Here is a 12,526-nt window from a genome sequence, read left to right as displayed (position 1 = left end):
ATTAGGGCTCTGAGAACAGCTGTCCACTACTGCTCGAGATCAGATTACAGGATTTCATTAACTTGCTCTTCTTGCCTGCTTCAAGCCTTTTGTTAGGACCAAGATCTATTACTTCAACTTTTGTGGTATCAAGATGGCCAGAGGCTGAGAGTTTTGTTTTACCTACTTCTTCAGTATCATTTTAAAGTGTATGCTAAGGAAAAGCAATAATCATCATGTTCATTGCAAATGTTGCTATAAAATACAGAATTGTTTCAAATCTCAGTGTAACAAGTTCTTGTTTGAAACTTACTAGTTACCTAGTTTAAAATGACAGTTTAAATCTTGGTTAATTTGTAATAATCTGTTAAATATGGAGAAATTAATAAAATCCTGGGAAGTTTTGTTTTTTTATGTTGCTTTAATTATTTTTTTTACATTTTTTATTCAGTTATAGTCATTTTACAACTTTGTGTCAAATTCCAGTGTAGAGCACAATTTCTCAGTTATATATGAACATGCATATATTCATTGCTTTAATTTATTTTTAAGCTTGGTTTGGTCACATACCTGAGGAATGAAAATGGCATGAGTGTTACTCAAGGCATGTGTGTTTAACTGGTGTTCGTTCAGCACACAACAGGCTTAGCTCAGGGAGTGGGTCAGCATTTTAGTTCTTCAAAGTATGAATTGCAAGGGCATACAGGTCTTCTCCAAGAGTCTGCTGTGGACAAGTGAGGGTGACTGGAGGATGTTCCAGGAAAAGGGGAAAATGTGTGCCAAAACCTCAAGGAAGAGAGAATATGGAGGGATCAAGAAATACAAAGATGCCATGTGCTGAACAATAAAGTACAGAGGGAGGAGTGGAGATAGAAGAGAAGTAAGGTAGGTAACGGTCAGACTGCACATGGCATTAGGGAGTAGGTTCAGGATACTGCTCTTTAACCCAGAAGTGAAGGAAGGGACTTTGAAACAGCTTTAACCACACATGAGGTAGGAAGGTAGGAATGTGGTCAGAGTTATTTTTTGACAAGACACATAGACTGGATGAAGAGGAATTAGTAAAAGTGAGGTTGGGATGCTACTGCAGCGATCCATAGTGAGAAATCATGGTAGTCTGGACTGGGATTGGGATGTTGACTGTGCAGATAAAGGAGAATGGAAATGAAAAGACTTAGGATACATTTAAGACATACAAATCTCTATTATCTTGTTAATGAATCAGATATGTGACACAAGGAAAGAGGAAGGATCAGGGATGACTTTTACATGGCTTTTCAGCAACTGGATGAATGGTCATGCCATTCAGTGAGAGAGATCACCCTGTAGAAAAGCATATGTGAAAAAAAAGATAATGAATTCAGGCTTACACATATTGAGTTTGAGGTCCTTATATCCAAGAGAAGATGTTGCATAAGCACTTAGATTTCAGTCTAGGGCTCAAAGGAGAGGTCTGTCATCAGCATGGCTAATTCAGGTTGTGGGACTGGATGAGATGGTCTGGCAAAAGAGTATAAATTAAAAATAGAAGGCCTGAAACTGAGCCCTAAAAAGCTCTCCAACATTCAGTGGATGGAGGAGGAGAACTAGCAAAGAGGCTGAATAAGAACAGCCAGAAAGGTGGAAGGCAAACATGAAGAGTGTGGAAGAGGGAGAGAGGAAGCCAGAGGAAGAGGGTGTTTCAAGATAGAGGAGTGATCAATGATGGAGGAGGGAGGGTTAATGCTGCTGAGTATCAAATAAGATGAGAACTGGAAATTGTTGGATTTAGCAATGTGATGGTCATAGATAAGTCTAGAAAGAGCCATTTTATTAGATGGCTCTTTGTGAGAGTGACAGAACAAAGACCAAAATGAAATGTGTCTTTAGAGGCGTTAATAGGATGTGAGGAAATGGAAAAAGTGGATAAACAGTTTTGACAAATTTCCTTTTGAAGAGAAAAGGGAGGGCTAGTTGATGAAAAGGAAAGCAGCTTAAATGGGGCTTCTTTTCTTATTATTAAATAGGAGAGACCAGAGGATATTTAATATTTAAATATTGATGGGAATAGTCCAGTTGAGAAGGAGAGACTGAATAAACAGAAAAGAAAAGGCTTCACTGGTTATATGTCTAAGCATATGTTATATGCTGCTGGTGGTGTCATCCTGTGCTAATTGCAGACACCCCGTCAACCCCCGCCGCCCGCCCATACCTTTCTTCTTGACTATCAGCAGACACTACAGAAAAGAGTCCCTTTGTCTGCCAAGCATTGCTTCCAAGTTCCAAGCATTGCCTCCTAAATCAGCAACTTCAACTCTGGCCAAGCCTCTTGCTAATCCTTCAAATTTTAGTGGGCTGTAGCTCCCTGAGATCAGTCCCGCTCAGCCCTCCAAATTTACTTCTCCTTTGTTGCAAGACCACAGCCATAACCAGTGCCTTAGCCATGGGTCTTGGGACCTCATCCTAGGTCAGAGCCCTAGGCTCTTCACTTGCCAAGGAAGTAAAAGGAATACACACTAAACTCAAAAAATATCAGCACTCTTCAATGACTGAAAATATGTGCCGTATATCATAGTAAGAGCCTATGACCTCTCTTACTTCATCTTAAAGAACACCCAACTTCAAACTTGAGTGAAGAGTATAGGGGAGTTCCTTACTATTCATGTATCTTTTCTGTAAGTTTGAAATTATTTCAATGATAATAGCTAAAAATAAAGAGCATGGGTTTTGGTGTAACTCAGAGCCAAAAGAAAAAAAAAGAACACCCAACTTCAAGGACAACCTACAATTGTAAGCCAGGTGTTTATACTCTTGAGATTCCATCCCAAACTAGCACCCTCTCTATGTATGATTCATGGCTTTTCCAATTAGGTCTCCTTCTAGCTCGGTTTCCATTAAATTCAACATGGCTGTCAATCCCCACAAAAATCTAGTCCCATCTGTTTCATGTTTCTTTCTGGACTTTTTAATGTCCTAACTCACTTCTTTGGAGAAAATACTGAAAGCTGAAAATAGTAGATAAAGATTTGCATTCAGGAAACAAGCTGTCAGCACAAATGTATGGCATAATTTTTACCAAAAGTTCAATATTACCTTAATGTGTATTCAGGGAAAAAGCTATAAATATAATGTTCACTCTAAATGGGATCATAAAACAATAGAATATTTTCATAGCTTTTTACCCAGACATTGGTTTGAGGCAGTTTTACACTCTATTATTTCTGATTCTTGTTTGATTACTTTTGGGGTTTCATAATGAAAAGAAGAAAGAGAGGGAGGAAGGAAGGAAAGAAGGAAGGAAGGAAGGAGGGCATGGGGGGATGGAGGGAGGGAGAAAGAGTAAAGAATTCTGCTTTAGTTTTCTCCCTAACAAGTTAACAAGCATATAAGCATCTGGTTAAAAAGTCCAGAATCCTGTGATATTTCTTTAGATTTCATCTCTGCTCACCTCATGCTAAGGTGGCACAAGTAGCACAAAACAGGGAGAAGATCAGGGGCAGATAGATTTGGGCTCAAATATCAGCTCCATTGTTCACCATCTATGAGATCTTGGACAATTTTCTAATTCTTTGAGCTTCAGTTTCTTCGTGAAATGTTTAATAATATGAAATGTGCTAGGTCACTGTAAGAATTACAAAGGATTAAGTGTGCAAAGTAAATTATATATCAACAAATGGCATCCAGTATTGCAAAATGGACTGAGACCTAACATATGCATGCTGGTCTGTTTCCTTCATGAGCGAAGAATCTAACTGGAGTAAGAGCCACCTGTTGCAGTTGTAACCATTCACAATAAATGAAGTCATTCACACTCAAGTGGTGACTCTCAAAATGGATGGGGCCAAATGCTCCTCAGTATGATGTCAGCATCATGGTTTCCCATGAAATATACTTTCTTCATGTGAGACTAGACTGTGAGATCTTTGGCAGGGGGGGCTGTGGAGAGGGGAAATGAATGCTTACTTTGATGAATGTGCTTGCTTCTTAGGGCCAGAAGAAATCAGTCACAATTCTTGCTGGTAAGGAAACTGAATCAAGGTACTTTCTATCTGTTCAACACATAAATTCAGAGCACACTTCTTCCCCTTTGGAGTCTGCAAAGCCTGAGACACTTCAGTTCATAACACCGGAAAGAATAAGGGGGGAAACTCCAGTGAGGAGCAACAGAGATTCCTGAAGGGTAGGTGTGGCCAGCAGACTGGAGATCTGGAAGAAGGAGTTATAAGATGACAGGAGAGGAAATTGGGGAGAGTGAAAGTGGGTGAGAGAAGAGGGCTAATCCATGTGGAGGACAGCTTCATCCTGAAGATCTGAGTCTGTAAGCACCCTCCACAGCCTTTTGTGGTAGGAGGGAAACAGACAATCTGGTGTTCCCAAGTGATACTGCTCAGAGAGACCTTCTGACCTTTTCTAAAAGAAATCTGGGTACCTCCTTGGAATTCTGGCATTTGAGTTTGGTCTGGGGAAGACTAGCTGGATGAGGAGTGCTTGAGACAGGAAGGATCATGATTTCCCAATCACCTTGTAGGGTTCCTCCAGCTGCTCCACCGAACACCCATATTCCCACACACTGTTGTTCACTATGGAGGGACCATGAGCCAGCTGTGGCTGACTACTCACCAAGCAAGAAGGAATTTCCAGCTGTGGCTAACACTATTCACCAAGCAAAAAGGAATTTCCAGATTTCCTCCCACAACCCATAATGAGATAGAAAGAGATGGGGCTCTGTCAGCCCAGGGTTATATGTTAAGAGTTCTTCCTTGATGTGCTTAGAGAACTTTTCTGTCAACAAAGCCCAGCATCACAGCTATGCTGTTTGGAATGACCTTCTTCCTCCTGCCCACCCATCTTCACTGCCCACTCCCAGTAGACTTCCTTCATCCTTCAAGCCCAAATCCTGGCAAGTCTTGTTTCCATAAAGATTCCTACTTTCTCCAGCTATCACTAACTAGGTGTCTAATCTGTATTTAGTTATTACATTTCAACTAAGTACACACATACCTAATACATGCCTATTTCCTTTCATTCTTTCTTTAGGATAAAATTTTGAGGTCAGCAATAATTCATGGCGTGTGTGTGTGTGTGTGTGTGTGTATACATACACATATATTATCCATGTAGAAATACTGACTAGAATAGCAAGGAGTGGGCTGCAGAAGCGGGTATTGAAAAAGTATGAGGTGGGGAGAGAGGCAGCTCATGTGCTGACGTAGAGGCCTTGAAGTGATAGATGTATAAACAGAAATTTTAAGAAATTTTGCTGCATGATACACTCTTTAAACTCCATGGCATTCATTCAAGGACGCCTTCAGAAGTTATCTGCATAATTCTTCTAAGTCTCCTAGAATTGTATTTGGGCTTTTATTTGGTTGTATTGATAGCAGAATCAGATGTCAAAGGAATTCTTCTGTATTTGGGTTAAAATTAGGCATAGATCAGGATAGCTGGGTAAAAGGTCAAAATAATTCAGGACAAAAGCCCAGAAAAGAGTGATTAAAGGGTCTGGAACTATCAGATGGCCATGCCACCTGTAGGTTAAAGACCCTGACTGCTGAATGGGGGAAAGCATGGAGCCTCGCAGCCCTTCTGGAGCTACGCTTTGTATAAATCCCTCAAATTGTTAGCACCAATCCTAGATTTATTTCAGTAATCCATCTTCTGGATCAGAGACTTCAACAGAACTGATCCTAAATCATAATCAGGAGCATGAGGCCAACATTTTCAGCATTTTTTTCAGACATCCCACTTAGCGACCTTTCTCAGACTCAGCGTATGCAAAACTGAATCCAGCATCTTCACCCTTACAAACTGCCCATAGTTATCCAGGTAACCAGGAAAGAAACACTGGTTCCTCCTGTCCCTCACTCTCTATATCCAGTTGGACGATCTGTTCAGTTGTTTCTACTTCCTAAAGCTCACTATATATTATCTTTTTCTCTTGAGAGAATTGCCTCTATTTCAGATTCTCATCACTAGCTTCCTATGTAGTTTCTTAACTCTAACCTCCTTCATACTTATTTCACCATTCACACTGTCAGTAGAATGACCTTTCTAAGACAATTTGATGCCCCCTCTTTGTCCACAGGATCCAGTATAAACCTGTTAGCAAGTTTCATAACTTACTTGATAGTTTACACTGACCTTTCCTTCTGGCCTCATGTCCCACCAACTTGTATGCCATGTTCTATCACATCTCCAAGCTGTGACTTTTACCCAGAGTATCCTTTGCTCACCTTGTCTGCCTGCAAAATTTGGCTCAAATAGTTTCTCTGAATCCTTCCTTGCTTCCTCTCAACTAAAGTTATCTTCCTTCTTCTCAATAACCCCACAGCATTTTGACTGCAGGACAAGGACTGTGTCTTATTTTTCTTTGTGTCCTAGTACCTACAATAGTACCAACCTCATAGAAGTTAGTTGCTATTAATTGAGTGATTAAATTTGATTCTGTATATGAGATACCATGAAATTGTTTCTACATGATAATCAGTAAGTTATTAAGATAATTAAAAACTAGAGAAGAGTAAGCCATGAATAGAAAGATGCTTTCTTATTCTGACAGACTAAAAACAAACAAACAAAGAAAACCCTATAACTAGCATTATACTTAATGGTGAGATAGTGAATGCCTTCCCCCTGAGGTCAAACAAAAGATAAGGATGTACACTATTACAATTTTTGTTAAACGCTGCAGTGGTGGTCTAGTCAGGGAAATAGGGAAAGAAAAATAAATGATAATACATGTAAAATACATTAGTCTATATGTTAGAGATTAGTGTCCATTACATGCAAATACACATATTTTTTAGCAAATACATATATCTATATATCTATAGATATATCTACCTTAAAGAACCCTAAAATAAACATAGACAATAAAGTTATCTTCAAACATTAACTTCATTATTCTTTTGGAACTGGGTTTGTATCTATAATCCAATGTCCAACCAGGCATTTTCACTCCGTTTTCAGGACTGCTCACTATAGCCTCCAGTATAGGATCTGGCAGAGTGCCAGAAACAGGGCAGCTGGGTTGATTCCTCATGGAGAGAGCTTATTCAAGCTGTAACTGGTGAAAAAGCTGCTTTTTTCCCCCTCATGTAATTTCCTTCAAAGACAAGTGACTTTTTTCCTCTATTTTTTCAAGTGAGATATAATTCGCATACCATAAAGTTCACCCTTTCCAAAGGTACAGTACACCAGATTTAAATATACCCACAAGGTTGTGAAACCATCACCACTATCTAATCCCGGAACATTTCATCACCTTTAAATGAAACACTACACCATTAGCAGTTACTCCCATCCTCCACTCACCCACCCAGCCCCTGGAAAGCACTGAACTATTTTCTCTGTCTATGATTTTGCCTGTTCTAAACATCTCCTATAAATTAAATCATACAATTTGTAGCCTTTTGTGAAAGACAACAGATTTTAAAGAAAAATTAGTAACATTGTCAAGTGGAGTTTATAACAGATATGAAAGTAAAAAAAAATATGACAATAATAGCATAAATATCTAGGGTAGGGACTGTGGCAGGCAGAATGCAGCCCCACAAAGATGTCCAAATCCTAGTCTCTGAGACCAGTGCATATGTTACATTACATGGCAAGAGGAATTAAGGTAGATAACTGAAATAGGGAGATTATCCTGGATTATCTGAATGGACTCAGTCTAATCATATAAACTCTTGAAAGTGGAAGAGGGAGGCACAAGAGTAGGTCAGTGAGGCAGAGAGATGTGATGAGAAAAGGACTCTACTCACCGCTGGTTGCTGGTTTTGAAGACAGCAGAAGATGGTTACAAGCCAAGGAGTGTAGTGGCCTCCAGAAACAGAGCAGTCCTCAGTTTACCACCAGCAAGAAAATGAGAATCTTGATCCTACAACTTCAAGTAGCTGTATCTGCCAACAACCCAAATGGGTGGGAAATAGATTCTCCCTCAGAGCCTTCAGAAAGGAACACAGGCCTGCCAACGCTTCAGTTTTAATCCAGTGAGATCCATGTCAGAAGTCTGGCTTATAGAACTAGAAGAGAATAAATTTGCATTGTGTTAGCCTCTAAATTTGTGGCAATTTATTATGGTAGCAATAGAAACCTCTTACCAAGTGTTGATGAGAATGTGCAGCAATTCGAAGTCTCACAGATTCTGGTGGGAGTGTAAACTGGTACAACCACTTTAGAAAATTGTGTGACAATTTGTTATACAGTTAAATAGAAACTTACCACATGGCTCAACAAATCTAGTCTAAGGCATTTATCCAGAAAAAAAAATATGTCCACAGAAAGACTTTAACATGAATGCTCATAGCAATTTTATTCATAATAATCCTAAATTGAATATGACTTAAATATCCATCAACAAATAAATGGGTATTTAAACATTTTGGTATACTCATACAATGGAATGTTACTTAACAATAAAAGGGAAGAACTACTGACACAAGCAACAACAGGGATGAATCTCAAAAATATTCAGCTGAGCGAAAGAAGTTGGACAAAACAGTACATCCTGTGTTTGATTTTTTCCCCTCATTTATAGATAAATATGGTATAAGTGAAACTAATCTGCAGCAATAGAAATTAGATTACTTATTGTATGTAAGTGACATTTTAAAGAGTTGATAAGAAAGTTAAACATGCTAGGTGACATTGTATACAGTGTAAAAATTGGGCTGCACATAGGCAGACAGACATAGTTGTTAATCCTAACTCTGATATCAACTAGGTTATCTGCTATCTGGAACAAAACACTTAACTTCTCTGAACTCCCATATTCATTTCTCTAAAGTAATGGAGTAGACTGAATCAGAGGTTCTCAACCCTAGCTACAGAGTAGAATTACTTGGGAAACTTTTAGAAAGTAATGATGTTCAGGTTACATGCCCAAAAGTTGTCATTTTAATTGTCCCTGGTGTTGCACTCAAGCACTGGCATTATTTTCAGAAACTTCTTAACTGACTCTAACATGTATTGTTGTTATAGACTGCAGTTTTTGTCTCCATGAAAATTGGTCTCTAATCTATAAAAACAGTATCATTGATTATTGGACTATGGCTTAGAAATTTTGAAAATGTTGGAAGAGTTGCCTAGAAATATATAGTAAGTGGTGTAGATGTTGCCAAAATATTAGATGGGAAGTCATCTTCCATGAAGGATAAATATTCAACAGCCAGTCCCAGATTTCTTCATCATAATCCCAGACTAAATGGATATAAAATATATATTATCTGACATATAGAAACCACCTCCTAAGAAAAAATAATCAGAATATACTTGAATTTTTAAAATTTTGAATTCATTTTGAATTTGTATCAGTTCAAATTTCCATTTTTACATAGCAGATCTAACTGGTTAGGAAGTTGCTGTTTATTTCTTGATTGCCTATCCAAGAAGCAATTTAATTTCTAGGGTTCTAAAATGATTGAAGCATCTATAGAAGAATGTTCTTTGCTAGTTCTCAGTGAATCACCATGAAGACTCATGAGTTTTTTTTAACGTTTTGAAGCCAGTCAAAAGTGCAATCCAATTTGGTAATTCAAAGCGTCATTATCCAGATTATCCAGATGCCCTGTCTCCCTTATTTCTTTGGTTGTTTGACCACCATTGGTCCATTTTTCCATTGAAAGAGAGGTTTGGACACTTACGGGAAACCAGGTCATAGTTAAACAAATTGGTTTACCTAGCAAATAGCTCCATTTGTGGGGAGAAGTAGAAACTGTTGTTTCAATAGTGATTTTAGAATTATTCTAAGATCATTTATGATAAACTCTCCACATGTTGGTGCTATTTATATGGTGTGTGTGTGTGTTGTGTGGGTGCTGGGGTGGGTATATGTGTGCGTGTTGGGGTGGTGGGGAGGAGACAGATGGCTATGATAAACAGTAGACTCTCTACAGTTCAAACCTGAAACACGGGACCAATTCTATTTTTAAAAGCTGTTATTTGCCAAAGTAGTTTTTTATTATTATTATTTAACCTGCTACCTCTTAGTCATGGAGTAGCTATGAGCACAAGTCAATGTCATTCTTTAAAAAATTATCCCAGTGGGGGCAATAAGGGTCTTAGGAAAGAAAACCCACACTTGTACCATAACATATGGTCTAACAAATTCACAACTGAGTGACTTTTCGTGCAGCTGTGGTTCAAATTATAGGCATTTCAGATGCTTAATGGTGACTTTAATTTACTGGGAGGAAGTGTATGCTGAGCATCTGGAAGGACATGATTTTACTTTAATCATTTTGATTTAGGTGACAGTAATTACAAGTATCATCATGGTCTATGGAAAAAACACTGGTTTTACTGTTACTTGCCAGGACTTGTTTCCAGTCTCCACCAGGGTATTTTTTCTCTTGGACCAAGAGGGGTTAAATCACCATTCTGAAAGTTTCTTTTCTATTTAAGTGCCTGGCATGAGCATGGATTCATAATAATGGAACAAATTGGTGAATTTGCTTAGCCAAACTGATAATACATTAAAAGATTAGAAATAGTGGTATTTAAGGTAACTTTAAAAAGCAGCGTTCACCTGCCCCAGAAATTTTATAGCTAAATAGGTGTGGCAACTTGAAAGACCCTGGAGTAACATAAACTGTTTCTGTCTCTGACTATGCAGGTAGTTTTGTGAAAAGCCCCACTAGGTATCCTGCCAAGAAGGCATTAAGTGTGGAGTGGGGCAAATGGCTTGCTTTCAGTTCTTCAGTCATTCTGTTTCCTGTTTTAAAGGCATAAAATAGAAAGGTTAGAATAATCATTTAACTCTAAATCCAGAGAAGAGATTTTAACCCAAGATCAAAATATCTTGGCCAACCAGAAGGCTTTTCAAATGAGAGCGAAGATCTAGGAGATACGAATAAACACAATTCAACAGGGACACAAAATTAAGCATGTGTGGCACATGGTAGGGACTCAATAAGTATTTATTGGATGAATATATTAGAATCCCAACCAATAAAAACTTTATTAGAAGCTGGTTATCTAAGTTTCTAGAATTTAAAAGCGTCTTACAAAGATGAGCATCTCAATGGTTTAAAATACAGGCAGATGCCCCTAAAGACACTTCTCTATTGAAAAGATTCAACTCTGTTGCCGGCTCTGCCAGTATCACTTTCCATTTCTGGGCTCTCTGAGTCTCATACTTTTCATCTGTTTAAGGAGTCCATAACATATTTTCTTTCTGCATCACCAGGTTGTGGTGAAGATCAAATGACCAAATAGCAAGGCTTAATAAACTGAAGAGTGTTGGAAAATGCAGGACTTTCTATATTATCTTATTTATGTTGTCTCATAAAAGATGCTCCCTTTTCCTCTGTTCCTCTCCCACATACATACTGATAAAGATATTTGAGATCCAGGCACTGCATTTCTCCTGGACCTTATAAATAACAAAGCTTTCAGTCATGGACTAATTCAGAGAGGATGTACTCAATTATTTCAGAATGATCACGCCCACTTCTGTTCAGTTGGATTTGTTCTTTCATGGGTTACATGCTTTGAAGCAATTTCTCTTCTTATTAGAGCCTCCTTCCAAGGGGAGACAGTGGAAGTTAAAGGACAGCAAAATCATATTTTCTTAGAGTTAAAAAGGGCATGAGAGATCTCAGCCCAGACCCTCCTGTTACCTAAGCATAACCTCAAACAGAGAAAAGTGTCTTGATCATAGGAGATCACATCTCTAAACAGCAAAACTAGGTGTTTCCCAGGTCCCTCTCCAATGCTCTAGTGTACTTAATTTGACCAATTAAAATGCTTTGGGCATAGAAGGGTTAAAGGTCTTAGCTAAACCAGGTATGACCAATTCCCCCTGCGCTTCCTATCCCCCTCTTGGCATTTGAGAAGTGGCATTAGTTGAGAAGTCCCAGAGCCTATAGTGAAACATTTAAAGCTATGAATCCTTTGCAAATTTTTGGTTCTCTCCTTCAGATTAATTCTTGTAAAATCTGTAAAACACAGATTTTATAAAGAAAACTCTCAATACTAGATGCTTTTAATGTCTTGGTTATAAAAAATGTTTAACAACTTTAATATACTCAAATTAGAGTAGATTGGTAAATTATGGAATACGTACTTAGGGGATTTGCTACAGGAATTGGAACTAAATATCCTTTAGATAAAGGTATCATGGTGACAGTCTCCCAGTATAAATTCTTTCCTTAGCCAATTAGTTTACCAGTCATGCTTATCCCATTCACCTTGCCAGTGTGTGGTTTAGGAAAAGAACGTGACCTGATTCTAGCCAATGATCTATGAAGAAACGTCTACTAGAAAGAGTTGGGGTTTCTGAGAAAGATAATCTTGCTCCTAAAAAATTCACACAGAATGCTTGGCCCCTTTACTTCCCATGGACAGAGTTACGTCTGGATGTGATGCTCAGAACTGCTCCGACCATCCTGATGTCCACCTTGGGAATGAACCCAACACGTAAGCATTGCAGAGCTAGGGGAGATGTCAGAGAGGCAGAGCTAAAGCCCTGAGAAACTGTGTCTCTGGGAAAAAAATAAATTACTTAAGCCTGTTTAATAGAGTTTCCCTGTTAACCTGTAGCTAAAGGCATCCTAATTGAAAATCT

The 12,526-nt window shown here is 38.4% G+C and overlaps 1 protein-coding gene across 7 annotated transcripts in view; it reads right to left on the bottom strand.

The window, feature by feature from the left end:
- MTERF1 (mitochondrial transcription termination factor 1) overlaps positions 1-12,526 on the bottom strand; it is a 415,935-nt gene that overhangs the window by 156,924 nt on the left and 246,485 nt on the right. For all 7 annotated transcript variants that reach the window (XR_012074507.1, XR_012074506.1, XR_012074508.1 and 4 more), the window contains one exon: positions 7,722-7,982. The gene's annotated coding sequence lies outside the window, so the exon portion shown is untranslated. The remainder of the gene's footprint in view (positions 1-7,721; positions 7,983-12,526) is intronic.

The sequence above is a fragment of the Vicugna pacos genome, chromosome 7 (assembly GCF_048564905.1).
Source record: "Vicugna pacos chromosome 7, VicPac4, whole genome shotgun sequence".
Classification (NCBI taxonomy): Eukaryota; Metazoa; Chordata; class Mammalia; order Artiodactyla; family Camelidae; genus Vicugna; species Vicugna pacos.
This window is presented reverse-complemented; position numbering and strand designations above follow the sequence as displayed.